Genomic DNA, 15205 nt, shown 5'->3' with positions numbered 1-15205 from the left:
AGAATAAACCATCATTATACAATAACCTGCCTAATAACCCTAACCTGCCTAGTTAACCTAATTAAGCCTTAAAATTTCACTTTAAGCTGTATAGAAGTGTCTTGAAAAATATCTAGTCAAATATTATTTGCTGTCATCATGGCAAAGATAAAATAAATCAGTTATTAGAGTCATTAGAGAATTAATGTAGCCTATAGGCTAATGTTATAGGTAAAACTGTCTACTGTTTCAGTTTTCCTTTAGTTTGAAGGCCCACAGAGAATCTTCGCCCACTGAAAGCTTAGCAGAATTGGGCCGCGTGTCATTCATAAACCTCATAAATACCTCCTTTACGACATTTTCCAGGTATTTTAAACACATTTTACAGTATTTAAATCCATTCCACATATAAAACATTTTTCCCAGGCATCATTTACCAGCTTTCATGGGTCACTGCTATCAGCTACACCAACGAGCCGTCATTTCTCTATCTTACCTGTTTTTTTTTTTTTCTGTAATTTTTTTCCAAGTTGTTCAGTAACACCGGACAGAGGCGAGCCTGAAGGACACTCGCCTGGTGTTTCCTGCAGATCTCAGTAAAAGCCTCACACGCTGCTTCTGCTCATCCGTCAGCTTTATGCGGCTTTGTGGCTGTACACGAAGGGATGATATCTGCACAATTTCAGTGTGACACTCCAGAGCCCAAATATAACCGGCTGACTCAACTGTCAGAGCAAAAACCGAGAGGCGCCGCAACAATGACTGTAAACAACTTTTGAGAATATATGCGAGACCCCCTTGTCACGCCAATGTGTCCTCAACAGACGGAGGTAGTGACACTTTTGGTGGGGCGTTCTATTATAATGAGGACTATTCTTGTATGTTAGTTTAATTTTTTTTGTGTGTGTTTTTTTTTCTGTCCTCCTTACTGTCACAGGAGGGGGTTTGACAAGGCCTGTCAGCTGTAAAGGTAAAGCTTTGCCTTCCGGAAGGCCATCTGTATTTAGAACAGGTTTGACGTATATTACACCCTGACACACACAGTTGAATCTGTCACCTGCTCTGAGGACATTTACATCTGCAATATTCACCGTTCACTTTACATTTATAATTCTGTTTCAAAATGATTTCAGTGCTGAGGAGATTTCATCTTTTATTTTTTTAGAGAGGAGATCATATTTTAAAAATATATATTTTTATTAAAGATTTTCAAATAGTACAAACAGCAAAGACAATCAGACAAACAAACAAACAAACAAACCATCCCCAAGTGCTGCAAATTAAATAAACATTTACAAATGTAAGTTTAAAAAAGTAAAATAATAATAATGAAAATTTTAAATTAATCAAAACAAAACAGAAGAAGCGGGCGAGGCAGTTGGGCAGTAGGTAGTGCTGTCGCCTCACAGCAAGAAGGTCGCTGGTTCAAACCTCGGTTTAGTTGGCATTTCTGTGTGGAGTTTGCATGTTCTCCCTGCCTTTGCGTGGGTTTCCTCTGGGTGCTCCGGTTTCCCCCACAGTCCAAAGACATGCGGTACAGGTGAATTGGGTTGGCTAAATTGTCCATAGTGTATGAGTGTGTGTGTGGATGTTTCCCAGAGATGGGTTGCGGCTGGAAGGGCATCCGCTGCGTAAAAACTTGCTGGATAAGTTGGCGGTTCATTCTGCTGTGGCAACCCCGGATTAATAAAGGGAGTTTATGTAGAAAGGATTGGAAAGGTTCCCGAAGTCTCATGAGTTTGTCCTGTTTGTGGTTGAGATCATAAGTTAGTTTTTCCAAAGGAAGAAGGACAGACAACTGAGAAATCCACATGGAAATAGTTGGAATTCGAGAAGTAGACCGTTTTAGTAATATACATTTCTTAGCCAGAGGTTTAAGCTGAGTCAAAAAGGTCTTCAGGAATGTCATTCAGCAAAAAAAGTGAGGGGGAGAAAATAAAATGTTTTCCAATTATCTCCTGGATTGCAGAATGAACCTCTCTCCAAAATGGTTGAATGTTAACACAGGACCAAAATACATGAAAAAATGTGCCCTTACAAGTTTTGCACTTAAAGCAGAGATCAGAACAGGCTGGGAACATTTTATGCAGACGAACAGGTGTAAAATAAATACTGTGGAAAAACTTAAAATTTTGTTCATGTATGGAAATTGATTGATAGACATTTTGTAAAGGTACCAACACAGATCTTGGACTAATCTTCAGGATTAAACAGAACTCCTAGGTCCCGTTCCCATAGTGGCTTCAAAGAATCATAAACTGAGAAATCAGAGTAAACCAATAAAGCATAGAAATTAGTCCTTTTAAAAGCTCTTCTGTTTTTTGAATTACATTTCTTTTTTAATTCAGTCATTCATTTTCCTTCAGCTTAGTCCCTTTATTCATTAGGGGTTGTCACAGTGGAATGAACTCCCAACTGTTCTGGCATATGTTTTACACAGCGGATGCCCAAATACACTACAGACAATTTCTTTTATTCAATTCACCTATACCGCATGTTTTCGAAACCCATGCAAACACGGGGACAACATACAAACTCCACACAGATATGCCAACTGACCCAGCCAGGACTCAAACTCAACTTCTTGCTGTGAAGCGACAGTGCTAACCACTGAGCCACCGTGTCGCCCTTATATTTATTTAGGATTTGTCCATGCGAATTTGATATCATAAATAAAGCTTGACAAATAATTTAAACACGTTCTGATCCAAACTTGACATGTGCTTCATAGATTAATTCTGGATGTCTTGACTCAGGATTGCGATGACAGAAACAGGCAGGTGGAGACACACACTGTGCCCTATTTAGACAGAGAAAAATTCATCATGATTGCATCACTGAGATTTTATATTAATGCACAGATACCCTGACACTTCAGGCGGGATTCAGAGAAGCTGAAGAGCAAAGGAAGTTTCTCATTCTCTCTTAAATTTTGTTCTTCATCCCATTTCTCAGTGATAAAACACTATGATCTACTGGTTAGCCAATGAATGCAAAAGCTCTCTTGAGATTACAAGAACTGCAATGCTTACTATTTTGCAAGTCTCTTCCAGAGTCATGAGCAGTGGGTAAAAAAGAGAATAGTGAGAGATATATCTGGACTTAAATCAAACTAAAGAGGCTCAGAAATGAGTAAAAGTGCTATATTCTGGTTTATTGAAAGTACATCTGCTGAGAATGCTTCAGATTGTATTCGACTGAAAAAACAACTGAACCTTTTATGTTACATCAGTAGGCCTCATTCACTCCGTTCGGCTTCAAAATGTAGGGTTTTTAATATTGTAATTCAAATATGTGGACAAATCTTCTGATCAAAAGTTTAAAGCAAAGGCAAGATTAAGAAGAATATTTTAAAAGGAACTTTTCAAATAATTGATTATTATTATAATTATAGTTCTTTTGTTATTTTTATTTATTTTTTTATTGATAGATTTAATAACTTCCACTGAGTCTGATACGATTAATCTTTTCTAAATCTCTCTGGCTTTTAAGATAAAAGCAGAAACTGCTGTTAAAAAGCCACAGTTTCTAAACTGAGGGCATTATAATCTACATGGTATATTGTTATTAAGTAAGATGCTTTCAGACTATGGCTGTTTCTCAATATGCATACTTCAGCAATCTCGCATCCTTGTGTAACGTCATCAGCAGCAGCCAAAGTTCAGTTCCAAAACTCAAGACCGCAAGAACAGAGGACTCGTGAAAGTTCCCGCATGTGTTCTTGATATCGAGGTCACAGCAATGCAGACTTGAGTATCGGACTCGCTCGGGAAGTCCCAGAAGTCATTGCGACTGGAGACGGGAAGCCAGCATTTTCATTCATTCGTTCATTTTCTTTTTTGGCTTAGTGCCTTTATTAATCCGGGGTCGCCACAATGGAATAAACCGCCAACTTATCCAGCACGTTTTTATGCAGCGGATGCTTTTCCAGAAGCAACCCATCTCTGGGAAACAACCATACACACTCATTCACCCTCATACACTACGGACAATTTAGATTACCCAATTCACCTGTACCACCACATGTCTTTGAACTGTGGGGGAAACCGGAGGAAACCCACGCGAATGCAGGGAGAACATGCAAACTCCACACACAAACACCAACTGACCCAGCCGAGGCTCGAACCAGCGACTTTCTTGCTGTAAGGCAAAAGCACTACCTACTGCGCCACTGTGTCGCCGTGCAGCAGTTTATATATGTTTGTTATTTAAGTTAAGATATATAACTTATTTATCTCAGGAGCTTCCCTAAATGAGACGTTGAAAGTAAACATGAACATGATAGTAAAGGCATAAACACAATAAGAATTTTTATTTGCTGAAATTTGTATTAAATCTGTTTTATTTGTATGGTGCAATTTATATTTGTAATTTTATTTGTAATGTATTTTTGTGCATGTTATACAGTACATATCGTCACCTTAGAATTTATCTGCATTCTGAATGATTTTGAGATATTGAGCTTCAAAGTTTTTGCATTCCATAGCAAGCAGTGTGTGTGTGTAACATTTGTTTTTGAAACAAAGTCTTAAAATGTAAACAACTTATAAAAAAACATCCCATAATGTAAATAAGTTGTCATTTAATAAGAATATGTCTAAACTCAGTTTTGACAAAAATGTGTAGTGGTTTTCTTGGTTTTTCTCTTACTAAATCAAACTCAGTCTGGAGGTTATGAATATCAGAAGAATATACTTTATTGTCGACAACAAAGGAGAACTTTCAGGAGACCCCCAGTAGCATCTCTGTCTGAAAAATTCTGACTCACTAATGAGCTGGCTTTACTTAAATACCCTTTTACATCCGTTGTTTTCCTTTGTTCTCCATATATTAGACAAGATCCCTCCTAGTTTAACCCTTGACCCCAAATTCCACCTCTGTCATCTGTTTTTCCCTTATTTCTACATATGTCACACAAATTCCACCTAGGTTAACCCCTGACCTCAATTTTCCACCTAGGTTAACCCCTGACCCAAACCTGGTAACTATATAACTTATCCAGTTCTTGTGATATGGTAATTCTTCTAATGGTATGCAAGTCTACAAGCAGATTATATTCATACAATTTGAATATATATATTAACTTCACACTTTAAAGAGTATAAAATCCACTTCAAATGTCAGATAGAATCTTATAATTCTAAGGTGACGATATATTGAAAAGGGAAAAACAGTAAATCATTGTATAAATGCTGTAATGCTTAAACAATTTTCTGTTATAAATGCGTGAAGGTCACGTGACCATCAGGAAGAATGCAGCATCTCAATTCTTACATCTCTGTGTTCTCGCAGTCACAATCATATTAGCATGTTATTCCACCCTCCCACCACCAGAGGTCCTTATGCAAAAAAACTGCCTGATTTTTCAAGCCACGTTTGTTCCAAGTTGCGTAATGTATAGTTGAACTTCTGCTCAAACAGTGTGTTGTGTTAAGATTGTGATTTTCAGCTTTCTAAATGTTTTTTACCGGTAAGTTGAATCTTATTTTTTTCCAATCTTTTGTTTATTTTGCTGCTGTTTGTTGTCATTTGGATTTGCATATTAGATTGGGCATTTAAATCTTGGGTAACACTTTATTTTGATGGTCTATTTGAATATTAGTAGACTGTCTGCTTAATATCTGTCGATACTACTCCTAAACAGGCATTTAACTGACTAAGAAACTTTGCAAGTACGTTTCAACGTACTCTAACCCTAAACCCTAACCCCAATTTAACAGTCTACTTATAATCTGATGAGAATTAGTTGGCATGCAGATGCAATGTAACTTATTCAACAAACGGACCATCAGAATAAAGGGTGACCACATCTTGACCTATGATGGTTTCCTTAATCAACTCTTGTTTGATTCTGCAGTAACATCGTGCACTTATAGAAAATTTTAAGGGTAAACAATTGCAATGGTCCTAACATATTTACTGTTATACATTTTTCATTTCCATAGTATCTAAAAAGGTCCACATAGTGATAAAAAATGTTATGATAGCTGTTTTAATGTTAGGTCATGGTTGAATTTCCTCTTGTTATTAGGGCTGTGCGATATGGGCAAAAGAAATCTATCAAGATTTTCTTGTTTTGTCTTGCATATATCGTAGACCTCTTTGTGACGCTGCTGTGAAATATGCCGTTCACACACACTGAAAGAAATCATTCAAAGATGATTCCTTGGATTTACTAAATTTTTTTACGTTAAGTTGTTGTAAACTATTTATTTGCGCTGAATTTAAACTAACAAATTAAGTTGAACATTATTAAACTTAATTTGTTTGTTTAAATTCAACACAAATAAATTGTTTGCAACAGTTTTGCATGCAACACTTTTTTTCAGTGCATCGCGTCTTTAGTGTGCACAATTTCCAATGGAGACGTGTGGATTGCATGGACATATTGAGAGCGGCATGCATGCTTATGCCATATGCACCCAGCTGAAAACATCTCATTTCATGCATTCATTCATTCATTTTCTTTTTGGCTTAGTCCCTTTATCAATCTGCTGTCGCCACAGCGGAATGAACCGCACCGTGAGTTATGTAATAAGAACTGACCGATCAACTTCATACTTTGTATGGAATATATACATTTTGATTACCTCAGACAAAGCATGTTGAAAATGCTTAAGGAAGCGATGTGCTTATGCTTTCAACACACCTTCAGATGCGATATATAACTGACTTACAAATTACCTGATTCTGCCATACACCAGCCTTCCTGTATCCAAAGTAAATCAATCCCATACCACAGAGATGTTGACTTTTTTGGCACCAAGTCCTCCTGTGCTGAACTCATTATCCCTGTATACGCAGGCTTTTCAGTCTCCTGTTCTCGCGGTCTGTTTAGGCACGCTGCGTTATGATTGGTTCAAATACCTTACTGCGGGAAAATCATGCTGCAAGGCTATTCAACAGCCCTACTTGTTATAGTTATGGAATAGTTTGACAACAAGCAGGAAATGTTCATGAGCTAATGACATCACCACATTGAAATGGTCTTTTTTTGTGTGTAAATGTTTATATCTGACTTGTAAATATAGTGTATTGGTCACATGATAAATTTTATAGGATAGCAATATTGCTGTAGTGTTTTTGTTGTGGAAACAACTTTATTAGTTTATTTTCCCTGATATTTGCATGCTCATTAACCTTTGATTGACCTGTCATTCTATCTTTTTGGTCTTTTACAGTTTGTCTCGTGTATTTGTATTGTTTATTGTATCCGTCATTCTAAAGTCTATTGTAGGGCTGGGCAAGATGGCAATAATGCAGTCTCCATAATTATTTTCCATATTGAATGATGACGTTATATATTTCGCTAGAAGTTGTAAATGCTTCCAGATTTAAAAGAGTAGCAAAACAATGACTGAAGCCACAAAAATAGAAAGGCTATTAAGTGTCATAATGTATTTTCGGACGAGAAATTTTTGATGGTCCAAAATTTGGTATCATTAATATCAACACTCTTTTAGATTCTCATTGTTGCACATTTCTGCTGTGCGATTGACTCTTAAAACAATATAGAGGAAAAAGTCTAGAGCTTATCATTGTTGTTGACATAAATTTGATCACGATTCGATAAAATATTATCAGCCCAGCCTCAGTCTATAGGTTTCTGAAGTGGGCAGCTCGACAGCACCACCTATGCACATTTGACAGAGTAGCCCCTGAGCTACTTTTGACGCACATGTACGAAAATTGGCACACACATCAAATATGCCAATACCTACAAAAAAGTCTCTTCGAGCGAAATCTCAAACCCAACAGGAAGTCAGACATATTTTACTTCCTCCATTTTCCTGCTATTTTCAGGGGTTGTACTTTAACAAACTCCTCCAAGGGATTTTATTCGATTAACACCACATTGTCATCTAAATGCCATGGCGATATTAAATTGCGAAGATCTAGAGTTTTCGTCATGCATTGTCTGATTTGCCTCAAAATCCACAGGTTTGATAACAGTCCTAACCTAAACCTGTTTACATGCCAATATCCTTTTACAGTTATAGCGCCACCTGCTGGCAACAGGAAATGACATGTTTTACACGGTAACAAACTCCACCCATAAATTTTATTAGGTCAAATCCATGTTTTGTCAGTATAATCCAAAGACCTTTGTGATGTTTAGTTGTGAACATCTAAAGTTTTCGACAAAGGGTGTGTCTGTGGTGAACTGACAAATTCAGTGTTGCGTCATGGAAGAGGAAGTACTTATAACTCAGCCAAACAATGTCTGATCTGCCTGAAAATTCACAAATTTGATGAGATTTCTCTCTTGAAGACTTCTGCATGCAAATATTTAGTTACAGCCATAGCGTCACCTGCTGACAAAAGAAAGTTTGGCATAAATTGGTGATTTTTTTTCAGGATTTTTCAAAAACCTATCCGCATAAACTATTATTGTCCACTGTTCTCTGTCATCCTAAGGCCACCGGGTGGCGGTGAGCCCGGGTGCGAGGTCCCTATCATCACTTTAGCTTTAATGTGATGTTTATAGTAGTCTGTTCTATCTACCATTCCATCTAGAGTTCCATATACACTATTCTGTCTGTCATTCATTTTTATAATTAGTTTGATCTTGCTCAGTCATTCATTTATCCCCTGTTGTTTCATGTATTGTTCATTCTGTTTATCTATAATTTATTCTACCATTTGTTCTACTTGATCTTGATCTTTGCTTCAATCTATCTAATTGTTCTATCATTTTTGCCTCCAAATACTTCATATTTTTATTATTATTATTATTATTATTATACTTTTTCCCCAACACATTTTAAAACATAATAATGATAATTTGCTATGATGACAGTACACAATGTTTTAGTTAGATGGTTAGCAAGATACTAGTAGTCAGCTTGACGTGCAATTTAAAGGCTTAACTAGGTTAATTAGGTTAACTAGGCTAGTTTGGTTAATTAGGCAAGCCTTTGGGCAAATTAGGTTTATTTTGTAGCCAATTAAGGAAAATAAAATCTTAAGGGACTAATAATATTGTCCTTAAAACCTGGAAAACAATTGAATGATATATAATATCAGTTTGAATGTAATAATTTTGAATTTTGTTTGTGCAGTTATTTATTTTTTCAGTTTAACAGTAGATTATAAAAGAATAATAATCTATAGACTTCGAGCAGGTCAGGGTGTTTGGCAGAAACATCTGTCTGTTCTGTTGATTTTATTTGATCTTGCCTTGGGCATCGTGTGAGTCAGAACTATGTACCTCTATTTTTTATTTTTTTTCTTCCAATAAGTCTTCTCAATCTCCTGTAACCATGATTTAGGAAGTGGATTGTTGGTCAGCTGATTGCATTCTTCCATTGGTCCTTTACTGGTCTTGAAAGAAGCTGTGAATTGCTTCATTTTGACTTCATCCTGAAGTGTGGTTCGTGCTCTCTTTAAAGTGCTCATGATCAGATTGTGATTCAGCAGTGACTGATTGTGTAATCAGGACCAGTAGTGATATAATATACCAGTAACTGATACAATCTCACAAGGCAACAGGTGCACTTTTTAGTATATTGCCTTGTACTTTTGTTGTCACTGACTAAATATTATGGGTAATATATTAGCTGGCTAAAACAAGTAATTTTTTTTACACTATGGGTGCTTTTACACCTGTGAATTGATTCAGTTGTTCCGAAACAGGGATTAAAATTGTTACATTGTTGCTCTTTGCTCTTGTTGCGGTTTGCTTTCACACGGCAAAGTTTCTAAATGGACCAATGAGCTAAAACAAGTCATGTGTGAGTAAACTCTCCTCACATTGGTGGTTTTGGTGTTTGACAAGGTGTGCGCAATGTGTCTGAAGAGCGAGGAGGGATGCGGTGGGGAGGGTGAGAAGGGTGCGCGACGTATTTGAGGACCGGGAGGGAGACGCGCGATTTCCAGGAGATTATCACTCGTTTGCGGGCATCCGGGAGTTTTAGTGCATTTGCAGGAGACTCACGAAACTTCTGGGAGACTTGGGATTTCTGGAATGACCTCCCGCCCTACTCATAATTCTCTCTTCATATAGCCCTATGCCTATTACATTTCCATAATACACTGTGATATAACCGGGCTCAGATCATATCACTTTCTCACTACAATCGATCCGCTCCAGAGTTTGTTTCAATCGAGCCGAGACCACCTTATTCAAGCGATCTCGGAATGATTGTTTTGGCGTGGATCCGAGTGCGATTGGTGGATTCACATATGCCAAAGGAACCGGGCTAACTGGGCAAACGAGACAGGTTCCAAAACAAAAGTCTAGGTGTTAAAGCACCCTAAATTTCCAGGCCCACACTGTAAAATATGTTAGTAAAAACTACGGTAAAAAAAACTGTAAAGTAGCAACAGTAAAATAATTTTTTAACTAAGAGTATATCACTGTATTCCATACATTAAATCACCGTAATTTAAGAAACAATACATAACTTTATACTCTCTTAACAAGTAAAAAATACAAATTTTTTACTGGAAAAAAAATATAATTATTTTTTTTGTGAAATAAATAAAAAAAATGACCATAACATCTCAAGCAAGCAATTTCCTTAAATCAACAGTATAATTCTGTGTCAACACTACATCATAAAACCTTCAAAAATTCAACAATCACATACTTTAAGTTATAGAGCAACAAGCTGTTAAACTTATGATATATTTTTGTTAAATAAGTGCATTTTAAAGGTATAGTTCACCCAAAAATGACAATTCCAAATCTGTATATTAGATTAAATCAGATATCTGGTCTTTATACCACAAATTGCACTATTAAATCCAAAATATCTTAATTTCTGTTTTGAAAAATTAGTAATTAATTAGCCTACATTTTATTTTTTGGGTGAACTATCCCTTTTAAGAATTCACGCTTAGCTCATGATTTATGCATAGCTTGTTTGGCATGTTGTCCTGGGAGAGAGCCCTGAACTCAAGGCATCCTCGGGCCCAGGGCTCCCCCACTTTTGCAGGGCGAGGGGAGATTGTGCTCAGGTTAATTTCAAAACTCCCCCACTGCTGAGGCTATGGTGAACTTGCTGAGTAAGATATTAGACAAGATTTAGGCTTATTTTTATCTATAATATAGAGCATATTTGGACGGTGGAAGGAAACCGGGGAACTCGGGTCTCTTTATGACCACAGTGTACACATCTTCTGACGGCTACTTTCAGCAGGATAACGCACAATGTCATAAAGCGCAAATCATTTCATGTTTCTTGAACATTACAATGACTTCACTGTACTCAAATGGCCTCCACAGTCACCAGGTCTCAATTCAAAAGAGCGCCTTTGAGATGTGGTGGAACGGAAGATTCGCATCATGGATGTGCAGCGGAAAAAAAACAACTGCGTGGTGCCATCATGTCAATATGGATCAAAATTTCTGAGGAATATTTCCAGTACTTTGTTGAATGTACGCCACGAAGGATTAAGCCAGTTTTGAAGGCAAAAGTGTCCAACTCGATACTAATACCTAATAAAGTGGCCGGTGAGTGTATATTGACCTACAGTATGAAGATTGTCTGAAACAAAACTGCATCTAGCAAATATCCAATACTCCAATCGTCATGTTTTACTATTAAAATTATTGAGCAATGTCTTCCCTTTTTATCCCTTATATTAGCTGGGATTGTGGAAGGCTCTTCTAACTTATGAGAGCAATAAATAAAATAGGAAAACAAATGAAACGGCCTGCGTTATTGATCTTCCATTTTACAAAGACGCTATCAAATAAACATTATAGGCCAGCAATTCATAATTTGGAAAAAACAGGCTGAATAATATGGCAGTGGTAGTTTCACTGCAGTGAATTTGCACCCTGGAGAGCAGCTCCAAAAACTTAAACAACTTTTTTTTCTTTTTTTTTTGCATGCACAGACATTTTAAGTGAAGTCTCTGCAAAGTTTTATGCATGAATCCCCAGGTCTGATAATGTTTTTCTTATATGCGCCTCTAGCCAAGGCTGTTTGCAAATGCACTGCGTCTTATAATGGAAAGAGGCTTTATTTTGGCTAAAATGGAAAGCGCAGTCTGTTGAAAGAGAAAAAGATTTGTATCCAGTCTGGAGGAAGAAGAGATGAAGGAAATCTTGTTCTTGTTTGTCAATATGTTTAGTTTTAGTTGACTGAGCAATTTCCTACATGTCAAGACCACCGCAGAGTTTGTGCATCAGTGCGTTTCACATTCGATGATGAAGTCTAGATAGAAGAGAGAGGGAAAAGAGAAATAAAAGAGATAATAGGTAAATTATCAAAGCTTAATCAATGGTGCTTGTGCAGAAGGTTTAAATGAACACCAATAATCCAATTTTAATATGATTAAAACAATACTTTATCGCTTCCAAAGCTATGTTAAAAACGTGACGCATGCTTCTTCTCTTTACCGATTTAAATGCATTTCTGATCTGGTGATCCTCTGCTGTTTGTTGGTGTGGCCACAATCAGCTGTTCCTCACACGTCAGTTTTCAATATAGTTCAACTTTTGCCATTGTGTGGATTAATACTGAATGTGTGTTGTTATTACTTGGGGTTAGGTTTAAGAGTACAGTAATATGCTGCTGTTTAACTGCATTGCTTTATTGCGTTCCTGCATTGGGCTCTTACTTACTTTGTGCTACTTCATACTGTATCTGTGGTGGGCATTACTTTCTGTCTCGCGCTGAACGCAGTCAAGCAATCACAACAGACTGGGTCATCGGTCCAATCAGCGCAAATTAGCTTCACGCTAAGGAGGGGTTTGGGAACAAATGAATCGCTGAACGATTCATTGGGTAGTCATTGGGATTATTCGGTAAAAATAAATGCATATAATAAGACAATCAAAGTGTTTTTTGACTTTGCACGCATGTCAGACTGTTGTTGGAGACCCCCAAAACCAAAATATGACCTTTTTAAATGCAAAATAGAGGCTCTTTAAAAATGATATCAAACAGTTCTTTTTCAGTGGATTAACTTGTTTAAATTAATAAAGTGCGCTAGCAAAATAAACATGATTTAAATATTAAACAGTACTTTAAGAACCAACATTTACTTTTAAACTAGAACATAACCAAACTAAGATCAACACTGATTTAATCACAAAGCAATAAACAAAGTAGTATTTACACAGAATACAAAACAAGACATGAGATATCAGAACCGCTAATGCTAAAACATACAGATTGTGCAGAGACAGTGTCATGCAGAGAAAGGCCATAAAAGTATTAGCATATGGTAGTTCGAAGCAATAGCAAGAGCCGATTTGCTCCTGGACACAGACTGCCACATCTTCCCTGCTGCTCCGCAGGCTTTTGTACGCCTCTGATCCGTGGATCCCAGATAATGTTCTGTTTGCTCGCTTGGGCTTTAACATGCCCAGTTGTCTCTGTACCGCCAGGGGGTGGCAAGTGGGATGAATAGAGAGCGAGCCCATGTGAAGGGTCTTCCCTTGGGGACTGACATTGGCAGAAATCATGTGGAGCGACAGACGCACCGCTATGAACAGCAGAATGATGATCGCTGGTTTGTTCTCAATATTCAGCTGTTTAAAGTGTTCGGTGGAGGTTTATTCTAGGGTCCCTAAAATGATGGTATTAGCATTCGAGCTGACTTAAATACGAGTTATTTATTTTCAAACTATTGTTTTCCAAATTGCTCAGTGGAAAAGTCTAGTGAAAAATTGAATGGTAAAAGTAAGATTTAAGTAATTAATTTGATTTAAAATGTAATTGTTTTGTTTTTATTCAGATATTTTTGAGTTGATTAAATAGTGATTAAAACAAATGTAATTTAAAATAAAATTAAAGATTAAGTAAAATAATTTTAAAGGAATCTAAATACAGCAAATTAGAAATATATAAAAGTACAGAATCAACGCAATCTCATGGCAATTCGTAACTTTTTGCTTTAGTGGCTAATTCGTATGGATTCGTACGATCTAATTCTTACAATTTAGTACGATTTGCTCATTACCCAATGACGGTTGGGGTCCGGGGTGGGGTTAGGTGCCACGTCTCCTTCTTAAAATCGTACATTTTCGTACAACTGAACTCATATGAATTAGCCACTTAACTGACGATACGTAAAATACTTACGTTTCCTCAAGAGATCAGGCTGGTATTATAGTAAATAATCAAAATCTTGGATGAGGTTTATTCTTGGGCTAGTAATAAATTAGCATTTGAGCAGATTAAATAAGTTATTTATTTTCAAACTGTTGCGTTCGGATTTCTCAGTAGAAACAATAGCCTCTTTCACACATACAGGTCTGTATGTGTGAACAGGCCCTTGTTGAAAATACCGGTAAATTCTAGTTTGCGCTGACGTGAGACGTCTACTTTAGCCAATCAGAACACTTAGATGCATTTACCCACGCGGTTTATAAAAATAAAAGCCTTTGAATATTCTTCCAGACACATTTAGCTGCTGGATGTTACGTTTACCATTTCAATTATGTTTATATGTTCTTTAATGCTTACTGTTTCAATAATTATCAATAAGATGCTTACGATAAGCCGTTGTTTGTTTACCTTCAAGCTCTGCTTCCTTCAGTTGCATGACGCGTTGCGTGTGCCAGTGAAGCAGCGGGTGAGCGCCAGCACACACACACATATTATGAACATCTCCACATGAGAAAGTGTTCCTGCATATGTTTAATCGAAGTAACAATACTGATCCATCCACAGAGTTTTTAATGTAGTCAAATATTTACAAAAAAAAGTGCAGCTTTATTTAGAGCTCATTTCTGGTTAATGATGTCAAAATTTACCACCATTTTGGAATGGTTGTGTGAATGGTCTTTTTCCGGAAAAAATCTGTAACGTCCTCGCCTGTGTGAACAGCGATTTTTTTTTTTATTATTTTTTTTATTTTAATAATTTTTTTTTAAATTTAATGGTAAAGTCGTTTCATAAACATTTCCAGATGTTTACTGGCATCACTGTGTGAAAGGGGCTAATGAGCTTAGAATCACCAAGAGGCGACACTCAATAGAACAATCCATTGCAACAGCAGCGCCCATCAGCAGACCCGTGATTCCGCCATTTTGGAATGAAAGCGATCATCTTTCGATTGGATCTCATTACTGTTGCGATGGCGATCAGCTGCTTTTTTATGTATTTATTTAAAAAGCGCATTAAAGCTGCGAAACAACCTGAAAGACGCCAGTACAACACTTACTATAACAATCATCAGCACTTTTAATAGTTTATTTTACAGACTTAATGTTTGTATTTAAACTATACTTATTTTCTTGGAACTGTCACTGTTTAGGTTAAAT

The 15205-nt window shown here is 36.8% G+C and overlaps 1 protein-coding gene across 3 annotated transcripts in view; it reads left to right on the top strand.

Moving 5' to 3' along the window:
- Nucleotides 1-15205, top strand: part of ptprt (protein tyrosine phosphatase receptor type T) — a 519289-nt gene that overhangs the window by 4105 nt on the left and 499979 nt on the right. For 2 of the 3 annotated variants that reach the window (XM_073954668.1, XM_073954667.1), the window contains exons 2-3: nt 510-809; nt 917-949. The gene's annotated coding sequence lies outside the window, so the exon portion shown is untranslated. Of the gene's footprint in view, nt 1-232; nt 346-509; nt 810-916; nt 950-15205 lie in introns of all 3 variants that reach the window. The other variant, XM_073954669.1, reaches the window with a different exon arrangement.

Source organism: Danio rerio, chromosome 6, assembly GCF_049306965.1.
Source record: "Danio rerio strain Tuebingen ecotype United States chromosome 6, GRCz12tu, whole genome shotgun sequence".
Lineage (NCBI taxonomy): Eukaryota > Metazoa > Chordata > Actinopteri > Cypriniformes > Danionidae > Danio > Danio rerio.
Note: the sequence above shows the minus strand (reverse complement) of the source record. Positions and strands in the feature narration are given on the sequence as shown.